We start from the raw sequence: 25601 nt of genomic DNA, 5'->3' as shown, positions 1-25601 counted from the left end.
CAGCTGAACCAATGAGCATGATTTAGTTCAGCTCATCATCGCACAGCCTTGTACGCTTGCATAACATAGCAAAACAATGATGTTAGTCACTGATTATGAAGTAGTAATGAGAAGCAAAAGAGGAATGGTACATATGAACTGGTAATGAGCCAAACACTTCAAACTTTCTGTGAAATGAACTTGACACTTGTATCTGCCACCTCTTATCAGAAGCTGTATGCTGTAGCAAGAAATACATACCTATCCATGTTACAAAGTCAGGCAGATGGACATAGACACACACACACACACACACACACACACACACACACACAGACACACACACAAACACACACACACACACACACACACACACACACACACACACACACACACACACACACATTCTTTTAGTGAGGTATTTCTGCGGCCTTTCCAACTGTTGCAGATGTCTTGTGAGGTACATACCAAATGGGGCGTTATACTCTATAATGGGTCTAATGAGGGATGAGTACAGTGAGACAATGACTTCCTTTTTTCTGGATGAAAAGCCCTTAGTGATGATGTGTGCCACATAGAAGGATATCCTGACTGTTTTGGTGATGTGGTTATCGAAGGTGAGACCACTGTCCACCTGTGTCCCTAAGTCTCTCATCACACTTTTGGTGTTTAGTGTACTGTCACCTATGTGGTAATTCATGGGTACATGTTTTTTCCCAAAGGGGATAAGTATACATTTCTTGGCATTAAGCTTGGGCCCATGGCTCTGGCACCAAGCATCTGTTTCTGTAAGGCCCTTTTGTAGAATATCCACATCATTTGGGGATTCAATAATGGCTCCCAGTTTGCAGTCATCTGCGAACTTTGTTAGCCAGAGTCCCTTAGTGTTGGCCTGTACTTCAGAGAAGTAGATGCCAAACAAGAGCGGTCCCAGGACTGAACCCTGAGGTACTCCACTTGTCACTTGTCTGGAGCTGGATTTGGAGTCAGCTACTTTTACAGTCTGGGTTTTGTCAGTAAGCCAGCTGGCAACCCATCAAGTGACATAGGGATTTATGCCCAGCTTTGGAAGTTTATCTATGATTCCAGAGTGGGAGATGGTGTCGAAGGCCTTGACGAGGTCCAGATAGGCTGTGTGGACCACCTTACCCTCATCCACAGCTCTGGAGACTGATTCGAAAAAGTCAATCAGGTTCAGGAGACAAGATCAGTCCTTCACGAACCCAAACTGGGTGTGGTCTAGTGTTTGAAGGTTGCCATTGTCTTTGTTTATAAGTTCCATGATAATGCGTTCCATGCTCTTGCAGATCAAGCTCGTCAGACTGATGGGATGGTAGTTCCCGGGATCCAAGGTGGATCCCCCTTGTGGAGTGGGATAACTGTAGCTGTGTGCCACTCAGTGGGCACAAAGTCTGAGGTGAGGCTATGATTAAACATGACACTTAGGTGAGGTGCCAGTTCATTTTGTAGTTCATGTAGTACACAGTCCAGGATGTCATCTGGTCCCCTGGGTGCTGTATTCTTAGCTTTGGAGAGTGCGGTTTCTACTTGTGTGGCCGTGATTAATGGAATTTGGCAATCTTTTGGTATTGAGATGGGCCCTTTGGGGGTAAGAGGTGGGGGTAAAGTTGGCACTAAATCGATCTGCCAGGATATTGGCAATATCCTTGGGATCAGTATATTTAATGCCATTCTGTTGTAGCTCAGAGCAGATCGGAGCATTGCCATTTAGATTCTTGACATAACTTTAGAATGCCTTGTGGTTGTCTTTGGAATCTTTGGCAATTTTATTTTCGTAACTAGCTTTTGAGGATTTTATGAGGGATCTTATCTTCGTACTGAGGCTGGTAAGGGAGTTTTTGCATCCTGGGATTTTCCTCTTTTCTGCAACAGATTCTTCCTTCTGTTGTATATTTGTATGTTTGTTTACGACAGGAGACAACCAGATTGGCTTCCTTTATTGGAAGAGAGCATCTTTGTTCTATTTGGGATGGCATGATTCATGCATGAGTGGATGTGCTCGTACAGTGCCTTAGTGTAGGATTCATTAGTCAAACTTTCAGACCCCATCTGCATGGGTGCCATGAAGTTTGTCACTTCTGACTTGAGTAGCATGAAGTTGGCTTTGGAGAAGTTTTTTACGGAGGTTTCCTTACTGGGGGGTGGAGGTGGGATGTGGATGTCAAGGGTGCTTTGCTTATGGTCAGACCTGACCAATGAGGGGATGACCACTGGTGTGGAGCATCTATCTCCAATCTTGGTAATGACCAGTTCTAGGATATTGAAGCCCCTGGTGGGACTATTGATTAATTGATCCAGGGCGTTGGAATTTATGAATTCTAAGAACCACTGGGAAAAGGTGTTGGTACCCGAGTAGTTTTCCCATTTAATGGCAGGGTAGTTGAAATCACCCAGTATTAGGGTGTTTGGTTGTATCTTAATATTTTCCAGTATGTTTAGAAAGGTGTAGTGAGAATCTTGGGGCATGGTGGGGGATCAGTAGCAAGCTACAATTTGGATTGCAGTCTTACCTAGTGTTATTTGTACCTGGAGAATTTCAGATGCATTGTGTTGGGCAACTAGCTCAGAGGTGTGAATATCCTTGATGAATATGGACACTCCTCCACCTTTAGTGTTTCGGTCTTGGTTTGGTGGCCAAAAAGTGTAGTAAGAGTTGTAGCCTGGTATTGCAGGGGTGCTCTCTAGAGCCTTGAACCAGGTCTCAGTTACTGCACAGATATCAATGTTCTCCATTTTTAGGAGTGCCTCGAGAGAGTGCATTTTGAGGTTTAGACTTCTAGCATTGAGTAGCATTACCTTCAGATTTTGCATGCTTGTATCTGTTACGGTGGCGGTTTTGTCCTTTGAACCTTGCCTAAAAAAGGCACTATAGGGGTTGCAAGAGCTTTAGCCAGTAACCTGAATCCCAGGGGTGACAGGTGCAGACCATCTCTGGCAAAGCATTGTGGTTTGTCGATCATGTCTTCCCAGGTAGACAGATACTGGCTCCCCTTTGAATGACACCAAAAGCTTAGCTAATTGTTGAAGTCAATCATTTTGTTCTTATACTGTGTTATCATTCTGGGCCAAGGCAGGATGCTACTCAGGGCTAGGGTCATACCTGCCTGGGCCACATGATCCGAGAGCTCTTCCATGTCTCTTTTCATGTAGTCCAGGGAAGTACGTCACAAGTCATTCACTCCAACATGGAAAATGACAGAGTCGTATTTGTACTTGTGGAGTGACTTGAGTGCATGCGTTATGTGGTGGATCCCGGCACCCGACAGGCAGCTGACTGTAATTTTCTCCTGGTTCAGCTTGGTGAGTGGGACATCAGTGTGCCAGACTATAGAGTCAGCTATGACTGAAGTGTTGGGTACACTGTCTTGCCTTAGTGGCTGTTGTTGGGTGGCACACTGGTTTTGTGAATGATGTTTGTTTGCGTTTCAGCTTCCGAAGTCCTTGTTGCTTGGGCAGGTTAATGTTAATGGCCTCCACATATGTGGGTTTAGTGTTGCTATGTGTGGGTGTTTATGGTGTGGGTTTTGAAGGGCTATGTGTTGCTTGAGGTGTAGCGCAGGTGTTACCCTTCTCCTCTTGACTATCTAGCACAATCTTGGCTGGAGAGAGCTTTGCTTCCAGTTTGGCTATGTAAGTGCATCTCTCGCAGGTTGTAGTGTTGGGTGGAAGGAGGAGAGGGTTTTCTGTGTACATGAGGCAGTTGCCGCATTACCCCACTATGCCCAGATACACCAGATGGACAAGAGAACTCACAGGAAGCTGAACCTTGGACATGACTATTTAGGTGCTTTTTTGTAAAGTACAAGAGCTGTTTTCCCTTACCTTTGCAAGGTACTTTGCAATTATAGGCTTAGTGCCTACAATTAATTTCTCCTTATTGACAAGGAGAATTAAGTGTTTGCATCAGTTTCAGCCTTCCTAGTGCTTTCCAGCAGGTTCTAGAGCAAGTGCTAGTCACAGGGGTTCAAATTTTAGTGCTACTATTGAGAAACCAGCTAGTTCTAAGGGAAAATTTGAAGAGCAGACTTTCTGGCAGCTGGAATAGTTTAACCGTAGCCCTGCAGTACTGCATGATGCGAAAAATGCGCAAACACATGTGTTTTTAAGCCAGAAAGTTGAAAGGGATAGAAATCAGCCCAAAATGGCTAATAAAATTACAATTTCAGAGCTGGAAACCACTCCTCTAGTGTTAGATAGGCAGTTCAATGCTCACCACTCCCACTGGTAAGCAGTAGGACTTCCCTCTACCGCAGAAAGGTCTGGATAGCTCTGAACACAGAAAATAAAGTCCTGAGACAAGCAAAGCCTGGGATCTGGACTATACTGGCTAGGAAAGGTGGGAAAAGAGCAAATAAGATACTTTTTTTTTTTTTGGTTAAAACAGGCTAAACAATGCAATAATACAGTAAATAAACACAGAAAAGGCTAACGCACTTGAGTGTGTAGTCCTAAACAGTAAATGCAATTAAAACTCTACAAAATTAGCAATTTAAAACTTTTTAAATGAAGCAAGGCAAGTGCACAACTGAAAAATTATTTAAGAGGCAGTAATACAGTAGAATAAGTAGCTAGTCTACATATACAGAGTCTATATATACAGAAAAGCAGCTAAAACACACATAATTCAGATGCAGTACAATCTAGAGCACTTGAGTTGTAGCAATATTAAGGCAAATATAGTTTTAATAAATGCACTAAAATATACTCTATATTTCCAAAATGTTTGAGAAGCAATATATCTGCAGTGGTGCAGCGGTAGCGTTGTTGCCTCACAGCAAGAGGTTCTCCCGTTCGATTCTCGGCTAGAGTGTGGGGAGTACCTTCTGTGTGGAGTTTGCATGTCCTCCCCGCAGTTGGGTGGGCATTTGAAAGACATGCGTAAATGGGTGTGCCTTCACTGAATGTCGAGCTGACACCTTGGCATTTGTGAAAATCTACTGCAAATCATTAGCGGACCGGAGTTCTGCTGTGGCGACCCCTAACCAGGAAATGACAAACAACATTTCCAAAATGTTTGAGAAGCACAGTCAGAACACAAGGAGATTCAGGCATTTTTTTTTTTTTTAAGAAAGGGAGAAAGGAGGAACAGAAGGCCTTCTCAGATGTTCGCTCTGTATTAGGCAGGATGAGCTAATGACACTAGACTGGGAGGAGTGTCCCAGATAGAAAACAACAATCTCCACTGTTGGCGAAAGTTGTTTCAGCAGCTTTCCTTGCATCTGCCAGCATTCAGTAGATTTTCTATCAATAAACTGACAGGCTGTTGGGATTCTGTGATGTTTCCAATCTAAATATGCTAAGCAGACAAACACTGAATTTCTGGATGGTGGAAACTGCATAGCATTCCTGCCTGGAGAATAACCAATGTTTTACAGGAATATACTCAGAAATACATGTAAAAAGGGACAGCAATAAATATTTTACAATAACTGAATGAGCAGTTTAAGAAATGTCCCAAAATAAACAGACAAAATCATTACATATATTTTGGGCTGTTATTCATGTACTTGTACTGTTGTATGACACAACTTGGTTTTTTTTTTTTTTTTCCTTGCATTTTTATTTTTGCCTCTACATTGTTCAATAAATGGTCTTTAACTTTTTCAAACACTTGTATTCTGCCATTCATGTTCTTGGATATTATGCTGTTTGTCTGTACCTTGGCTGCATTGTAGATGTACATGAATGCAGATAGAATTAGAAATCTCCTCTTAAAACTGACATTAAATTATTTCCAAAGTGAAATGAAGCAACGTGATGTGCAATAAAGTGATTTACTTCCCATCCTGGAAGAACAAGAAAACATGTTACTAAACTGTTATCATTTGCCACACTGTATCTTCTGTGCTACATAGCCTTTACTTTCCCAGCTCAGAACCTATGACTCATGCCCTGGGAATAGTGCAATTAGCTACTGTGTGAGAAATTTACTGTTTTGCTGTGTTCAAGTATGATTCTCATCTTTTGGCAACCAGAGTCATGGGACAAATGCAGAGGCAGCAACCCTGCATGTCAGTGAAGGATACAATTTGCTTAACCATATCAAAGGCACCCACAGACCACATAATGAATGAAACAGCTCTAAACAGTATGTAGGTGGGGGTGAAAATGTTTTTATAGAAAACAAAAGGAGTGTGCAAGCATGTGAAGAAACAGTAGCCAAGTTACAAACTTTGCATGACAGCTGACAACTTTAATGTTCTGATTTACTACTTAAGGAAGGGCAGAGGTAGAAGTGGATTTAAGGTGTGATAACAGGGCAGAGAGAAATTAAGAATCACCACTAACATGCTGTATGAAGCAGTGATAAGCCTGAAATTTCCTGAATGGTTAGTACTCATGTCTATTTCTGCACGTTTACAGTTATTGTTAACATGTCAGAACCCAAATGCGTTGCTCAACTGAAAAAAGTAATAACTGATGCAGAAATTATATGTACTTAAGAAGAGGAGGACTGGTTTTATATCACATCCTCTCTGCTTAAATTTCTTTTATAACAAATGGGTGGTCACAAATCTGATGTGCTGAAGTTAACAGGGTAATACCACTAATATAGTATACAGCTTGGTTTTATCCCAGAGTACCTCAGTGTTCCAAAAGCTGTGTACATGCTAAAAATGTTTTGCAACAGTAACATAGCAGCTATTCATTCCTCTCATTAATATTTCACTGATTTGTAAAGTTCTACAGCCTGAGTAAAATCTAGCAATCAGTATCACTATCTGAAGTCCTACAGCCTAAGAAGTAACAGACAATCAGTATCACTAACTAAAGTTCTACAGCCAGAGAAACATCTCACAAACAACCAGTGCCATTAAGTAAAGTTTTACAGCCAGCGAGAGTAACGTCTAACAGACAGTAATACACAGGATCCACTTGTGGTAAAGCAGAGCTTATATAAAACAGTGAAATAAAAACCAACAAAAATGAGCTATAACAATGTCAAAAGTTTATTAAAACAAACAGAGCTTTCAGATAAAAATCCTTCTTCAGAGTAACATAAAACACAATCAATAAGATCCTTATATACAGGTATCAAAGACAACACAGCCAATCACAATACAACATAAATTATTCAATTATTAAACAATGCACTTAAAGAGACATCCAACACTTATAGAAATATACATATATTAAAATAAATCATTTCAAACACACCTGCTTATGTTTCAATAGAGACTTAATGCTGACTGTCTTATTCACACCAGGAGAACGGTCAGTTTGCATATGTATAATCTAATTATATTCTCTTAATTCGAGTCTATTATTTATATCACCACTAATATGATTCTTATAAACTACATCAATCACCCTAAACCTAAACTCATGAGAAGTACCAAGCTCAACAATATGTTTTGCAAAAGCATTGGTCCTGACAACTCTACGGATTGCGTGCCTGTCCTCAAGAATTCTGCCTTTTAATCGTCTGATAGATTTCCCTACATAGAAGCCAGGGCAGCTTATACAAGTAGCCAAATAGACTATAGTAGCAGTGTTACAAGTCACAAAACACTTAAAATTAAATTTCTTATGAGTAACGAGATGAACAAGCCAATCCCCACTACATAATGAATTGCAGCATTAGCAATTATAACAAAGAAAATTCCCAATACTATTTGAAAGAGCCGGTATACGATTGCACTTCAAATCCTTATAACATAACCTGCTTTTCAAATTGGGACAAGTTCTATATGCAAAGGCTGGTTTCTCACCTATATAACTTTCCAGTTAAGGTAATGCCTTCAGAATATCCCAATTATTATTAATATTGCTCTTAACTGCATTTGTACATCTACTATATGTAGTTATATGCTGCACTATGTCATTACATTGTATAAGAATTCTTGAGCATAGGTCTGAAATCCATAGAGGCGTCATGACTAATGAATGCTCTTACAAAACGAGCTTGGTACTTCTCATAAGTTTAGGATTAGGGGTATTGATGTAGTTTATGAGAATCATGGGGTGGTGATTTGAATAACAGACTCAAATTAAGAGAATATAATTGGATTATATGTATGCAAGCTGACCGTTCTCCTGATGTGAATAAGGTGGTCAGCATTAAACCTATACTGAAATGTAAGCAGATGTGTTTGCAATGATTTGTTTTATTATATGTATATTTCTGTAAGTGTTGGATATCTCTTTAAGTGCATTGCTTTCTAATTGATTTATGTTGCATTTTGATTGGCTGTGCTGTGTTTGATACCTGTATATAAATATTTTATTGACTGTGTTTTATGTTACACAGAAGAAGGATTTTTATCTGAAAGCTCTGTTTGTTTTAATAAACATTTGACATTGCTATATCTCATTTTTTGTTTGTTTGAACATCTAACAGATAACCAATGTCATAAACTAAAGTCCTGCAGTATGATGGATACATAGCAGACAACCAATGTCCATTATTGAAATCCTACAGCCTGAATAACCTAACAGACCACCAATGTCAGTGACTAAAGTCCTACAGTTTAGGTGTCTAGTACCTAGCAGACAACCACTGTCAGTATAACCAGTACTGGTGACTAAAATCCAGCAGCCTGAGTAATACCTGACAGATAACCAGTATCAGTAACTAAAGTCCCACAGCATAAGGTCACTGTCACTTAGCAGAAACCAATGCTAAAGTATGAGTAACACCTATCAAACAACCAGTGCTGGTAAATAAAGTCCTATACCATGAGGGGGCTCTAGCAGACAACCAGTGTTGGTGACTGAAGTCCCACAGAATGTGGGACACCTAGATGACAAGCAATGTGGGTGTCTAAAGTCCTACAGCATGGTAACAGTCAGTAGACAACCCAGGGTTGGGCACACATACAAAACAGGCATGCAAAGATAAATTTCTTGTGCCAAGGAGAGTGCACAAGTCACCCAGAAAGCCCAGGTATATGGCAAATCATGCACACAGTCTGCAATAGCAGGCAATGTATGGCCCCTTCCAGCTACCAGAAGAAGAGACAGATAAGACATAAGTTGTTGTTGTTTGTCTTTTGGCTTTTCCCTGTTAGGGGTTGCCACAGCAGAACTCCGGTCCACTAACGATTGGCAGTAGATTTTAATGAACGTAGAGGTGCCAGCTTGACGGCCAACCTTCAACGAAGGCACGCCCATTTACGCATGTCTTTCGAACGCCCATCCAACCGTGGGGAGGATATGCAGACTCCACACAGAAGGCACTCCCCACACTCCAGCCGAGAATAGAACGGGAGAACCTCTTGCTGTGAGGCAACAACGCTACCACTGCACCACAGTGGCTTAGATAAGACATAAGTTAATAAAGAAAAAAAAATAGACAAATTCACATATTGTAGGAAAGTAGCACCTGAGTTGTAACAATCACCATCACTTAGGCTGAAGAGGAGGTTATAAGAAGGTATTCTTCCTGAAAGTGGACACCAACCTTAGAGTGATGTGGGTAATTAAAGCCAGGAGGGATGCAGAATTAACAGGAGCAAAGTAGTAATGAGAGGGCTAGTCATGTTGGTAAAGGAAGCAAACCCCTTTAAACTCAAATACAGTTAATCCTGTGCAGCTCTCAGTGAGGTCCATTTATCAGTTCATGAATCATTTTGTAATCTCAGGGTACACGCATGGGTATTTTGTCCCCTTAACAAAAAGGAAAAAACACTATATACGTATAAAAATGTTTTGTTGCTTATGTTATTTTTTCCTTGTGTTACTATACACAATCCACTCCTTTGGCAGCCTGTATGTGTTACTGATTAGAGCCAGATCATGGTCAAATAGGGCCCTAGGCATGGCAATATACCAGGGCCTAAACTCCTACTGCTATTCGAGTGTCCCATTACATGTTTGACTCACCCCAATTACCACAAACATGATTCAAACTTGTCAGTGTGCATTCTATTTTCTTCTTTATTTTTACAATGATTACAGAGATTTACTTTAAAAACTTTATTTCAGTTTTTATAGCACAAACACTGATGGCCATTTGGTAAACAAAACAAAACAGTATCAAACTGAAAGTAGACTTAGCATGAACAATAAACTTCTCATCCCTTGAAAATCATATTCATTGAAATGCATTGAAACTCACATTCTCTGAAAATGCATGTAGCCAGTAACAGATTACAGATGTACATTTATATCCACATATATCCCTCAAAACCTAGCAAGTATAGTTACATTGTTGACTGCGTCCTTCTCAGATGTCTACAAAAATAATAGTAATAATAATGACCAAAGTCACATATTTCAAATTTGTTTCACACAAAAAAATTATCCAAAGCATTCCAACTTAGTTCACACACATATGCACACTAGTCCTTCAAAACCAAATTAAAGACTTTTAACAATGAACAGATAAGAGAATAAGGTACTTTCACCCATGCCGAACCCCCCACCAGCAGTTATAGCCACTTTGTTAACTGGGTATAACCAGTATTGTTATGAACAAATAAAGTACATGTGCGTTATTGGTTACTTTGGATGAACTACATGGAGTTGTGTAAAAATCACCAGCATCATACCATAAGATCCAGCCATATGTAGCACAGTTTAAATAGAAGAGTATTTATGAAAGCATAAGAAATATTAAGTACCTGATAACATATGCTAAGTCAATGTGTACAATTTCTGCAAAAGCCATATGAATAATTCCAAATTAAAGAGAACTATTAGTAATGCAGAGGTTGCTGCTAGTAAACAGCTTTGCATTTCAGTGCTTTATCTACAAATGCAGTGCCTGTTGCCTTTGAAGAATAAATTACCTATGTTACATTAGAAGTGGGAGGATAAAAGTCTCTGGAATAGGAAGATTGACATAGAGAAGGATTATTTTAAAGTCAATCTGAAAATGATAAGAACATTAGCAATACAATTAAGGCAACAGGAGGTGGAAAGAGGAGTATATGAGTTAGTGGAGTGAAACAAAGACTGGAGAATGATGAAACTTGGGGAAATTCTGGACAGATTCAGATTACGTTATCAGAAGTTGTCTGGAGGGAGTGAGGAAGACAGAAGTGGTAACACAGGGAAAGATGAATGGTCAGCAGCACAGCACAAAGTGGGATGTGATGAATTAGTAAGTCAGGACAAAAAGGAGTTGGATAAAGGAATATGAACAGAGAAGATAGAGTTGTCATAGAGTAGAATGAAGAAAGGGAAGTCTCCAGGAAGTAACAGGCTGATGATAAAAGTTCTAAGGTTTACAGAAGGATGAAATAATCAGAAGGTGGGCACAGTTGTTTAATAAAGTATATAAGGGAGAGGGGTGGTACCTCCCTCATGGAAAGAAGCAGTGATATCAGTAATCCCAAAGGAGGGAAAAATAGAAGATTTTCTACTTCGTATAGACCCATGTTGTTGTTAAATCAGTACTATAAATGGTTTGTGATGGTACATGCAGCCAGAGTGGGAAGAATACTGCCAACACTGATACACAAAGATGAAGCGGGATTTGTAGGATGTCAGTGAATGATGGATAATCTGATCCAGACTCTTATTATTAATGCTGAATGCTAAGGAAAAAAAGAAAGAGTTGATGTTAGCTTCACCTGATGTGTGCATTTGGACTATTTGCTAAAGTTGATCAAAAGAATTTGGTTTCTTAAAGGATTTAAGATTAGAATACCAAGCAGCAACAGCCAGAGTAAAAATAAGGGCAAGGCTTTCAAATGACATAATAAGAAGAGGCATGAGACAGGGAAACCCCCTTGTTCCACTTTTTATTTGCCTTCTACATAAAACCTCTTGCAGAGAGGATAAGAAGATCAGGTATAGGGGTTATGAATGGGAGGGCCAGGATAAAAGGGTTTTGCTGTATGCAGATGATGTATTAGTAATGTTAACAAATTATGAGGAAGATCAGGGAAAGCTTTTGTGAAATATTGGAGTTCTTTGGAATGGCGAATGGCTATTGGATAAGTCAGAAGATTTTACTGACAGGTGAGACACAGACTAGATAAGAAGAAAAATGCAGCAGCAGGTATGACAGGGAATAAAATTAAACATTTTGGATAAGAATAAAAAGTACAGTACTTGAGACAGAGAAAGTACCCTATATGAAGGTATTTTTGAAAAAGAAAAGGGTCAACTACAAAGAGGGACGATCCTGAAGCTGAAAACTGATAAAAAAATATTGATACTGCATATGTGGGTCATGCCGGAATTTATATATCTAGGTCAGGGATTCTGGGAGTTACCAGGAAACGGTCTGTTGAAAAAAGTGAAGCAATTGAGTAGGGATTTCTTATCGGAAAGGGAAAAGGTAACAGAAGGATGGGATAGTTTGGTAGAAAGTCCGTGAAGGTAAGGGTTGGAAGCACCAAATTTGAAACATAATTTGCTAGCATCATATTGTTTAATATTTTAAAAAGAGTAGATGTAGATTATAAAGCATGGTGGAAGCAAATTATTTTTAAGAAGAAAATATTGTTGAAGGAAGGAGGGATATAATGGAGATACTTTTAGGGAGATATCCAAATGAGTTGACACTGCAATGAATGAAGCATGTGCAAATGGAGTTTAAAAGGTTATGGTGCAAAGTTGCAGAATAATATTGGAGAGAAAGAATATCCCTGATAAGGAGTTCAAACAAAGAGGGTGAGAATAAAACAATGACTTGGAAATGGGCAAAGAAGCAACAAGTAGTTAAATATCGAGATCAGCTGTAATCCGGAGGGAGACTGAAGACATGGCAAAAAATCAAGGAGGAGTTTCAGTTAGAAGATAATTTGGAGTGGGTGTATGAAGGACTGAGAAATAGATGGAACAGAATAGGAAATGCATGGAATGCTGCAGGAGAGGTTATAGAGGTACACCTAGTTGATAGAGTTTCCACCTCTCTCTTTCTGCAGAGCAGTCCTGATTTGGGTAGTTCTTCTCCAGGGGAGGGCATGAAAAATGGTAAGTGGGTTGACAATTTACAAAAAAATATATTTTTTGACTTTTCTCTATATTTCACAGAAACCTTTAATACTACATTTACATCATCTTAATATATGAAGTAGTACAAACAACAAACATTGCACATTGCAGATTCTTTATCTTGGTAATAAGTTGAAAATAACTATTTTTATATGATGATGGCATGGTTTGCCCTGCATTACCTCAAGTTTCAGTAGGATTGTCCAACTATGGACATCTAAAAAAAGATGGGAGACCTAATAGCTGACTACATATTTTGTATAGTGATCTACTTTTAGGGGCATTTTCAATAACTGCAACAGTTTTATAAAAAGTGATAGACTTATACACAGAATTCTTCATGTCATGCTCAAGGACTATGATTCTGATTAAGTGATCTGTATGCTGCAATATAATTCAAGGGATGGCGATGCAAAAGAAGTAGGATATGGTAATGTATGACGGCATCTATGCCTCAGTTTTAAAAACATCCTAACACAAATTCAAGAGCAGATTATTGTACTCTTTTTGTACTGTGCAAAATAATTTTGAGTACAAATATCAAGAACATTAGCACATTTCTTCAACACTCAGGATAACAACAACAAGAAAAAAATCTTCCTACTACAGCAGACACTATATGAAGCACAACATGTCATTTAAAATGTGAAGTGCGCTGGTATTACAGGACCAGCTTTGACTACTCAGGAATAGTGCGGGGGAGGATTTATTAGAGCTCATAACACAGAACTAACAAATGACAGTCCTTACAAAAGCATGGAACGTAGCTGCTTTCTTTGGCTAGAGCTTTATAATTGCTCTGAATAGCTTGCAACAGGCTCTGACATATATATAAAATGCAGTGATCACCAAGGCATAAAACATAAAACTTTTATTATAAAATCAACTTAAAACGATTAAATCTTAAATCATGTAACAAAGAACTACAATAGGCCCTTCCTACATTTCCTTACACTATAGTTGCTTAAATAACTACTATTGCTGGTATCAGGTGATGATCCCTTCCTGTTCTACAGTGATGATTGCACCTGCTAAGAGTTTGCACCTTGGACAGCCATTCCCTATGCTGCTCCCTAACTATGCCAATGCATGTTGACATGTAATAGCATTAAATAATGTATCTATCTTTATTTACCTGCCTTAAAGACACAAGATAATTCTGTTTATTTCTGATTATGTAGTATTCTGAGCAGTTCTAGTATATTAGTTCAAAATATTTAAATTTTGTGGCCATGCCATTACTGTTTTGATCTTAAATGGTTTTGTCTACTTGTAGAACATAGCAAAGCAGCTTCAATGATTACTTGAAAAGTAAATGAGCATTGACATTGATGGTTGCTGATTCAAGTGGATACAGTAAGGTATTTGATGTACGGCTGTAATGCTAGGCAAAATCACTCAAATTCTTTTTTCAGGCTTATCTGCTCACTTTTAAAATAGTAAAAACAATCAGGAGCATCTGGTACCAATCAATCTACAGACTTTCAGTGATATCAGGAGGAACCCTTATGCTAATATGCCCTTAAAAGATCTTCCACTTGCTTCCTGTCTAAACTGCAGCAGGAAAAACAATTTGCTGGGGCACCATAACTACCCATAAGTACCACAAAGCAGCCTTGTCACATAAGAATAGCTTAAATAATAAATGGGTCCAATTAAAGACCAGGATAGTAAGGACATGACAATTTGACAGTTACCCACTAATGGCTCATAGATGACAGGTGCCCATCCACCTATCTGATGGGCAGCTACCAAAAATTTAATGTCTGTGGCCTGGGCCATGCACTGGGAGTAGTGTTCTCCTAATGGTTAGAAATAAAATTAACCTTGAAGGTAGACTTGAAGGAAAAAGTGCATTGATGATACAGTTCCCAACCAAATTGCCATAAAAGTGGTATTATATGGTCATCCCAAAATATTTAGAGGGTGAGTTATCCCCCCATACCCATGGCATTGAAATACCTCTTCAACTAATCCCGGATAACACCAAACAGAGCAATTGTGTTGCTGCATTGTCCAGTGTAAATCGAGCCTGAGCAGAACTAGTGCCATAAAGTATGCTATCCAAATTATCTCTGACCCTACAAACCCACCCAATTCCACTCTGGTCTCAAGCTTCATTCTGAATGATGTTTTCACGAATATGCCCTTCTCATATTTATACAGGTACACTCAAAAGTCCTTACTGATCACTTCCGTATCATTACTCCGTGGTTGTTCAACCCTCCTAAACTTAACCTACCTACATAGATTACGAGCATAAAACTGACCTTTGATAGAGCTTACGTACAGGCACTGGGATGTAATCTACAGGAATACTAACCCTGCCAGCTATGAGAATTTTGACATAACTCCCTTAACAGGGTAATGGACAAACCCTTTCCTTGCCAAAGGAGAAAGTATACAGGTACAAGTCCTGAATCTCTGCTGACATGTAGACCCTAATTAAATAAAAGGAATCAGACTAACACCAGTAGAAAGAAATACAAGAGTTATCTAATAGTTGCTTAACCTTTGCTTAATTTCTCCAAATGTTTAGTTTTTTAATACCTTGTCAGAAATGGACCCCATTCATACGTCACGATATAATGAAAGTTCATGAAATCAGTTCTGCTTCAGTCTCTGATGATTGTCAAGAGTATCCTTGCAGCACTGGCAATATATTCAGAATTTTCTCTTTCTGTAGTTCATACGGGATTAGGTGTATCGGTAGCATCTTTTAATATGCTTGGAAATTCATGTTTATTAGCCCAGTCGCTTCTACTACCACTGAAACTATCTGAGTATCCTTATTCCACATTGCCCTAGTGTCTGAAATTTTATAGCTTTTAGTTCATTAAACTTGATAATCAGTGGGTAGACCAGTTTTGATAAACAATGCTGCCTTTGCCTTTTTCTCTTGAATTACAATATCTGATTTCTTTACTTCTCCCTATTTAGCTGTTAGTATTGAGTGATTCTATGCCATTGCTACTTCATCATTTTCAGTAATTATTTGTAGTTTATGTTTACAATGTACCTTAGCTAGTATATCTACTCTACCAGATTATGTCTTTGAGTAATTAAACCTTCAGTCATAACCATATTACAACTTGCAATAAGGTGTGCTACTCTTTCTAATTCTATACTGAAAAATCTATATTTGTTTATAGTGCTTAACTTTTCTATGGAGTTTGTAAACAATTCATACAAAATATATTATTTTGAGTTGTCATTAGTAAGGTTTTATCATTTGATTTAAATTCATCTAACCTGACCCACTCGTGCATCAACTCTCGATCCACAAGTGGATATGGTTGCTCCAGTAGATCTCTATACTTTCCACTATAATTGTGGTATTTCCAGTTTTCTGTTATTTCAATACATTCATTGTATTCTCTCCTTCCTTCCCTTTTTTCACTTTCTGTTCTTACCTGATTTTTACCCACTTCCAGTTTTATTTCTGTGACTGTCCCTTTCCTAAAGGTTTCTGCTAACTTGAATAAAGCTGTCATCTTAGTCTTGTTTTCTTCAGGTTTAGAACTTTCACTATGTTTGCATATCATGATGCCAATAAATTTCCACACAATCTCATGATCACCAAACTGGGTTCATTACTAAATATCGAAATACCACAATCCTGACACTCTAAATACAGACACCCAGAATCTCGTGATTGCGGAATCTCAAAGTTAAAAAAAAACAAACATTAAACCATCACTAATAATGTTTTTGCAGGGGGCAAGCCCCCCTGCACCCCCACACACCCTACAACTTAATTATACCAACTCCAAGATCACGCTACAGTGCACGGCAAGCTCTGTTCACAGTTTTCGAGATTCCTCAATCTCAAGATTCTGGGTGTCGGTATTCAGAGTGTCAGGATTGTGGTATTTCAATATTTAGTAGTGAACCCACCAAACTATATGTGTAGTTAATTGCAAGGAGTCCTATACCTCTTTTAGACCCATAAATATATAATCTTGGCCAACATTGGATCATATATATCATTCCACGGGCAAGAAACATTTTTTTCCATCAAGCTTGTTAATTTTTTGGAGCCAGTCAATCCCACCATTTATTTATTTATTTATTTATTTATTTATTTATTTGATCTATTTATTTATTTATTTATTTATTTCAGTTTGATGACCAGAGAAGTCCACTGGGCCAAGAAGAACCCGTTTTCAGTGGAGGCCCAGGGAGGAAAGCTCCATTAACAATACAATACAATATATAAGTTCATAGACAATTATAATCATGAATGTCAAGCATGGTATATACAATATACACAGAGTTAGATGCAAAGATAAAGGGTGAACATAATTACAATTGAGTACAGAGTACTTGTAGTGTGAATGGACAAAACATTGTACATTCAGTCTGTAGATAATTAAACATTTGAATTTCAAAATTTCAGAAGTAGATTGAAGCAGATGAAGATTTAGCAGAAGATAAGTATGTCAAGTAGATAGCAGGCTAGCATGTAGGATGAAAATTAATGTATTACAGAGTGTCTATAAGTGTGTTTCAGAATGGCAATAAGGCTAGTTGTTCTTTACAGAAGTGTGGAAGTAACCATTTCCAAAGTACAACTGTCTAAGGAGGTGTAATAAGGGAAATGGATAGAAAACAGAAATAGTAGTTTAACAGTGGAGTTAGTGGTTAAGTTGAGTGGAAGGTTGCTAGGTGGTGAGATGAGGTAGGGCTGCTGAATGTATGGTAGAGGAGGGACTCGAGTAAGAGATGAACAGGAGCATATACAATTTGAGGATAGTTAGGAGTGTAGGAGGGATTTGACGTTGGTGTGGTTAGGGGTATTACGAAGGGAGGGGGAGGAGAGTTCCATAGTTTGGCTATGAAGTATGATAGAAGTTGTCCAGGGGGCTGGGAAGGTTTGTGGATTTGTAGGAGGTTTTGATTTTCTGATTGGAGTGAGCGGTTAGATATGTAGGAGGTTAAGGAGGAGGAGAGAGTGGGGCAGCAGGATGGTTTGAACACGAGTTTATGGGCAGTGGTGAACTTAAGAAAGTTCAGGTAGTTAGGAAGTAGAGACTGGAGGGAGTTGCAATGGTGGGATGAGTTTTTGGAGTTGGTGGTGAATTTGAAGATTGTATTGTAGCAGGTGTCCAGTTTGGATTGTAAGCCAAGTTAGAGGTTGGTGAGTAGGGGGGGGGGCATCATATATTAAAGAGGGAAGAAGGTAGGTGGAGGCTAAGGTCTTTCTGGTGGAGGGAGTCAGGTAGTGGTTGTATCAGTATAGAAGTCCTAGCTTTTGGTGTTTTTTTAATGGCAGTTTAAATGTGGATGTCAAATTTCAGATGCTCATCAATGATGATACCAAGGAGTTTGGTCTGTTATTTTGGTTAATTATCAATAAGGAGGTGTTATCACTTGCTGAGTGTCTGGAGGGAGTAAAGATCATTAGTTTTGTTTTATTTGCATTCAGGGCAAGATGGTTGTTCTGCATCCAGCTTTCTGTTTTAGTGAAAGCTGATTAGGTCTTCAGTTGCAGGTCGGAGGGGGAGTCAGCGTTGTAGATGATAGTAGAGTCATCTGCATACTGGATCAGGGAGGACTCCGAGATGGAGTAGTGAAAGTTATTAATGAATATGTTGAAGAGTAAGGGGCTGAGGACAGAGCCTTGGGGAATGCGGTGGGTGTGTGTGTAGGAAGGAGGAGGTAGATGATTTCCATTTTACAGCTTTTTGGAGAGGTAGCTAGAGAACCAAGATGTTGTAGAAGTGGATAGATTGAGATGGGAGAGTTGGGAGAGGAGAATAGGGTGGGAGACAGTGTCAAATGCTTTGGGTAGGTCTAGGAAAATGGTACAAATTAGTTTGCCAGAGTCACGAGCAAGATTGATGCATTCTAGGAAGGAGAGAAAGGCAGTGATGGTACTGTGGCCTGGGCAGAAACCGTGCTGGGTGGAGGTAAGGAGGTTATTGTGAGTTAGGTATGGCATGAGTTGTGCATGGATACATTTTTTAAGCAGCAAAGCTATAAATTAGAACAGGAAGTACAAGTTAATTTATAGCTTGAACATTACTCTTACATGTCAAAGCAATGACACGTCAGTGTTCTAAAATCCTCCTTAGTAGATTTTGCTCTCATTTTTCATGGACTCTGGTCTCTTCATCTATTCCCAGATATTTCTATATTTGTTCTTGTTTCATTTTTTTATATCATATTTTTCCATACATTTGATTTTTTTCTTGACAGGTAGCCTTCAGGACAGACTGTCAAATGTCTACTAATGCTGCCAAAGCAAGCTACATCAGGATAAACCATACATGCCAATGTAATTGGGACACTACAAAGTATTCTAGAAGGCTATCAGAAAAATCACAGGCACATCTAAAATAATGGCAGTTAGTGCTGACAGCAGTACCATTATATGGCAACTATAGGCTGAACTTGCTTCACCATTCCTTCCAAAAGATGACTGTCCTAGTTATTTCAAGACATTTAATCCACTGGTATCATCTGCCACTCTGCACAGGAATAATTCTGCCACAACATAAACTATCTTACTGTCACATCCCTATCAGAAATGCCTTTTCTTAGCTCTCTCCAGGATACCAGCATCCAGACTATAGTCCATTTGCAAATCTCAGGTCATTTGCCAAACTATCTGAACGACTAATATATGCTCAATCACTTTACAATAATAATAATAGGTATAGCTTATTAGAAAAGCTCAGTATAGGTTTCCTAAATGACTGAATATTCTGACAACAGTATATCACTTCATAATTTCATGTTCACCCACACAGAAAAAAAAAACAATCAACAGGGCACACTATACTGATTTGTACATGCGTTTCAAATGGTAGCTTAAGACCTACTCATATACAAAGTTGTCCAAAGTTGGGTGAAAAGCCTATGGGCTCAGAACTGGTCGGTAGGTAGGGATTTTCAGGTGACTGTAGGCATGACATCCCTCCTCTGGGCTAGTAAGCAAGGAACCTCAATCCTTAGCACTGACACCAGTGAGGAACATTCACTTAGAACAAAAATAGATACACACAGTATTTTCAGATGCAGCTCTCTGCACCAAGCATAATTTCCCTTAAGAGCACACAGAGAGCACACTCCATATCTGGAGCTGGACTTCCTCTCCACGCCCCAAATAAGACTCCACCTTTCTCTCTGCAGAAATCAGTTCTCTATGTCCCTGTTCCAAGTAGCTGACACACACAATTGAGATTTGATTTTCACACATACACACACCTGGGAAAGAATGGCACAGATTAACCTGCTATGCCACCTCCATCTAGACTATAAAGTAAATTTACTGCCACCAGCCAGCTACTTTTAGGCTATTACCAGGGTACCCAATTACATATAGTAAAATTAATATTTATACAAATGGTAATGTTAACCAATTGGCAAGACTTTCAGGACCATGATGCTACAGTGCCACTAAGTAAATGCAAGTACTCTGAAGGGTTAAAATATTTTCTAAAAGACCAGCCACAATGAGCGGTATACAAATATATATATATATATATATATCTATATATATATATATATATATATATATATATATATATATATTTTTTTTTTTTTAAATAATAAATACTAGAAAAAAATAAAACACGAGAAAACTGAGTATCTATTTACAATAAACACCAGAGCTTCAGTTCACAGGAAATACAAAAAAATAATACAGATGGAAAGACTCAGACACATGTAGAAAAACAATACTTTTAGCTAATCTCACTATATTTCCCTAACTGACTGATGTATTACTGTTCCCTAGTTAAGTTACTTACTAAAGCAAGGCAAGATGAAATGGGTGAATGGTCTTGTCAGTTCCAAAGCAGAGTTCTGAGTGTCATCTGTCACATCTCTCACTAGTATCTAAAGACAATGTCAGTGCTAGCTAATGAATGACATCACATCTGGTCACCTGACTCTGTGGTTCCCACACTACTCCCCTGACTAGAAGTTGAGCCAGGATCCAGCTCTGATTGTCACAATACACACCTAGAATTTTGCTAAGGCTTATTCCAGCATCTGGAGACTGTAAAATAATTCCAACCCTTTCATCCTTTCTGCAGAGATTACCCAGCCATTCTCTGGCACCACAGGGTAGCAATTAGTTCACCACTAAGGACAACAAGAGCAGGATCCCAGCCCAGACATTGTGTCTCTGGCTACATTCAGACCTGTGAGATAAAATCTTTATGGCCTAAACCAATTCATTTAATTTCAAGCTATTTTTCTTAAACCCCTCCCTTACAGCATCCTTTGTTAATATATATACATATATATATATATATATATATATATATATATATATATATATAAGTATATATATACATTTCATCAGTTACAATACAGTCTGACATACATGTGTATTTATTTTTTGTCCAGCAGGACCCACTGTTGATACATTTGTAACACAAGCAATTTTACAAGTACATTTTTAACACAAGCATCTGTACTAATCAGTTTGATATTCAAATGACATATAATTCTTTATAAAACTCCAGCTAGTTATCCTGACATATGTTACACATCCACTGCCCTACTCTCTCTGGCATAGCTGGCACTACCTCATATCATCACAACAGGGGCCTCACTTTCTGGTGCTGCAACTTTCAAGACTTGATTTCCACAGGTGTAGTTTGATTCTGTTTATATATGAACCCCCAGAAGACCTACCTGGATCCCATATAACAATGTAAAGTGTAAGCTATAGATCTTTTCATGCTTAAATCTGGATACCTCCCTTAGTACCCCCCCCCCCACCAAAAAAAAAAACAATATAATTCAATGCATTTTGGGGATGGCTCCAGATAAATTAACTCATAGTTAACAGCAACAAACTGAAAAGTATAGTATTTTAATCTCTGGAAAGACTGATGGTAGCTGCTATGCTGCACATCACAGGCACCCACTAAGATGGGCTAACTCACACAGATTGTTTTAAAATGCGGTGCCTGGACTAAGCCTTATTGGGTATGCCTCATGCAGAATTTTGCATTGAGAGTATATTGCACAAGAACCTAACGAGGGAAGCATGGAGAAAAGTTGGCATAAATTAATTCATTTCTAGGCTCAAGTACAGTGTCCCTATCCTTGCGCTCAGCTCTTCTGAGAATACCAGACTGCTGCAAATAACCTTCAACAAGATGTATAATTTTATTACTCTGTCTGATCACTGTTAGCATTACTGTTTGTTATTGCAAATGTTAACTAGCTACCTGTAATAGCTTAAACTACATTTTTACTTGTGTCTCACCTTCATGTTCCTTTATTATGAATATTACCCACCTCTCTTCTGCATATGTTAATTGCTGCTAGCCAAAACTTTTCTTTGAGATGCAGTTACATTCAAAAAGAGGTGATATTGAAAATCTGATGATTGTAATTATGACCCTCAGAATGGCAAAACTTAAGTGTGATTTTGAGGAATATATACTAACTGCAAATCTGTGGTACCTCAGAACATTTTGTCCTTCTCTAAGAAACAGCAGTCTTGATGCAGTGGAATGGGGGATGCAGTCTCAAGTGTTGGGAAGCACAGGGAGCAAATCCCCCAGAAAAAAATCTTAAAATGTATCGCAGCACATTTCACAATTCACTGTCATTTATAAACAGCTCTGGTTAATTTCCAAAATGTTAGGACTTCACAGTATCAAGGGTCATACCTTCATATGTAGCCCACAAAAAGCCTTTGTTTGGTTTGGTTGCTGGTGATTAATCTTTTAGCAATGTGACCCCGGCTATATGGAACCAATTCCCTGTTACCCTCAGTAATGTAAGGAGTTGTGAGCTTTAAGTGCTAGAAAACCCTATCTTGGTTCAATATATTGCTGTAAATGTTAAACTACATCTTCTCTGACAAAATCAAATGTGGTCTTTTGCTGCATTACTATTCCTCATCTTCTCTCTTGTCCAGTTTATTCGGTCGTTTGCAGCATATCTGCAAGCCTGTTTAGTTTTAACTACTTTCTCCAAATGTACCACATGGGCTATTCATAGGATCACAGGCTGTTACTAGGCTAACGAGCACTAGGACCCTAACAAGCCTAGCTGTGTATCCCAAACCATTTGGGTCCTGAGTATCACGGAAGTCTATATGGGGGAGATTTAAAAATGGAGGTAACTAAGTATTTGTGGGGGGGCATTAGTTAGGATAATACTTTTCTTATCAATGCTGTCTGACCATAAGGGACATGGGGGCCAGACTGGGGGTTATATTTACAATTATCAAGGTTTCATTTGAATATGGTCAGGGATGAACTCTGTTTTGCAAGGATGAGGAGCCTATTCCATAGTGCACAGATCCTTTGGGACACTTATCTGTCTCTCCACCATATTCTTTTTATGTCACAAGAAAAGTTCAGATCCCTTGGATCTACTGTTTCTGGTGCTATTTGTTTTGCGCATGTGCATGTGTAACAGATCCATCAAGGCCCCTTATTGCAAAACATTTAAGAACAATTGGTCAATTTTGTTAACTGATGAAAAAAATTAATAATTTTGTTGGCAATCAACTGAGTTTTTGCTTTAGGAATGGCAAATCACTCAAACGGCAACTATGCTATCAATCAAGTAAAAAAGTTAGCAAGCTTCTTACATAATGGCACCTTTCCCTGTTATTACTGTAATGCATGTAGATATATTATATGAAGTAATTATTTTGTACATCCTGTTACCCATATGAAGTATACACCAAAAGTTTCTGCAACATGTAAAAGCACTGATTTAGAGTATTTAGCATCTTGTGATGCATGTTCATGTTTTTATGTTAGAAAAAACAATAGATCTTTGAAAGAACAGATTCTTGAACATGTTAATGATATAAGTAAGAATAAACAAATCAATGCTCTTGCTAAACATTTTGATTTGTATGGGCAAACACATACATTTAAGTTTATGGTGCTACAGTTGATACAAAAAGATTTAAGGGGTTGGTGACTATGTCCATATCACAGAGTCTGTAGAAGTAAGATGGATTATAAGGTTGCATGATACACATTTTGGTCTTAATGATGTGGTGTCTTTAAAACTGGCACTAAAGTCAAGTGATTTATTTCATTAATTAGTTGCTTTATAAAAGTGATGTTTGAGATGTGTTTGTATTGTGGTCAGATGAAGCTCCTTGTTTGGGCGTGAAAGTGCTTAAATGTTTTACATTAAATGTTGGTCTGCTTTTAGCTGTGTTGGTTGGTAGTGTTATTTATTTTGGTGTACTTTAGCTTGTGAAGGACCTACCTTTATCCATGTTGCTGCTGTTATTTATCATTTGTTGTTTTCTCTATAGTTGTGGGGAATATTCTTCTGCATCAGTTATACTAGCAAGGGTTGCTGCTCTTTTAGGGAATTGTAGACGTTGTGCTGGCTGGCAACTATTTCACAACGGTTTCTTTCTTGCTTTGATTGGCGTAAAATAACTTTACTTTTCAAATAAAATTTAGAAATATTTATCCTTCCATGTCCTACAACAACCATCCCAGTGCTGAAAGGAAATCACAATGTTAAAGCAGTCAGCACTGTTCCCTTGCAGGTCTTGGTTCTTTTGTTCTGCTCCTGGCTGGGGTGCTTTCTGCGTGTAGTATATCTGCGTGTCTTCTCGATTTGTGCATAGATTTTTACTGATCACTTCAATTTCTTCCTACATCCACAGGTATGCTGCTTGGTAAAATGGCAATCTTTTTTTTTTGTATTTTTCTTTCAAGCACCTTAGTGGTAATCATTTAAGGTATACATTTTAGACTTTTAATGTTTATATTTTTAAGAGGTGGAACCATATAATAATAACTTTTCAATTGAAGAAGTGTTTATGACACAAGGTTAGTTACCACAGTTTAGTATTAAATATTAAGTATTAAATATGTGGTCACTTAACCTTTAAACTACTGTTCGTGCTTGTCACATGATTTTATGCAACATAGTTTAAATTTAGCGGTAATTTTGTAACCGCTGTTTGTCTGTTTTTTTCTGAAGATGTTACCTTACTAAGAGTTACGAAAACGTGAAAGTTTGTATATTAAACTGATTTTATGTTAAAGCAGAAGTTTTGTTTTTTGGAGCCACTATCCTTCACTAGCTGAAAGCTGTTGATTTTCCTTTTCGTTTGGTTTTTCTGTAATCTTCTAAATTACACATTGTATTGTGAACATTGTGTAAGTTATTATGTTTTTGGATTCTGCCATGAACCATTTTTCTGCCAATTAGTGTTACCTGGAGCAGATTTCAGATTCCCTGTGGCCAGGAATAAAGCAGAAATGAGAAAAAATCATATCATAGAGCCAGGCAACGGATTTGACTGTATTACTGAAAAAAGTGCAAAATCAGTATAGTGATGCAACTATCATTACATTGTAAAACATATCCATAAGGAAAAAAAAAACTCTACTGGAAACATATTATCTAATGTTTTAAACCCATGTGGCAATTTTGATACAAAGATCTATATCTGCAGTGTTTTCCCCTCTGCCACTCCTCCAGTGTGCTGTTACCTGTTTCCATAATAGCACTTGTTCCACTTAAAAATTGATTCCATATATCACATAATTACCAAGTTAGCCAAAAGGTCTTGTTAGTGCTGGAATTAAAAGCACACTGGAACACTGGTATGGCAATACCTGCAGAACTGCCACAAAATGGTCACCATACTGAGGTGATATACAATGCAATGTTTCAAATGTCTGTTCCAATGAGGTCAAAACAGACATTTGCAATGCTGCAAATGTCACTTCTGACCTCATTGG

This window comes from Protopterus annectens, chromosome 1.part1 (assembly GCF_019279795.1).
Source record: "Protopterus annectens isolate FY-2018-M chromosome 1.part1, PAN1.0, whole genome shotgun sequence".
Classification (NCBI taxonomy): domain Eukaryota; kingdom Metazoa; phylum Chordata; order Ceratodontiformes; family Protopteridae; genus Protopterus; species Protopterus annectens.
This window is presented reverse-complemented; position numbering follows the sequence as displayed.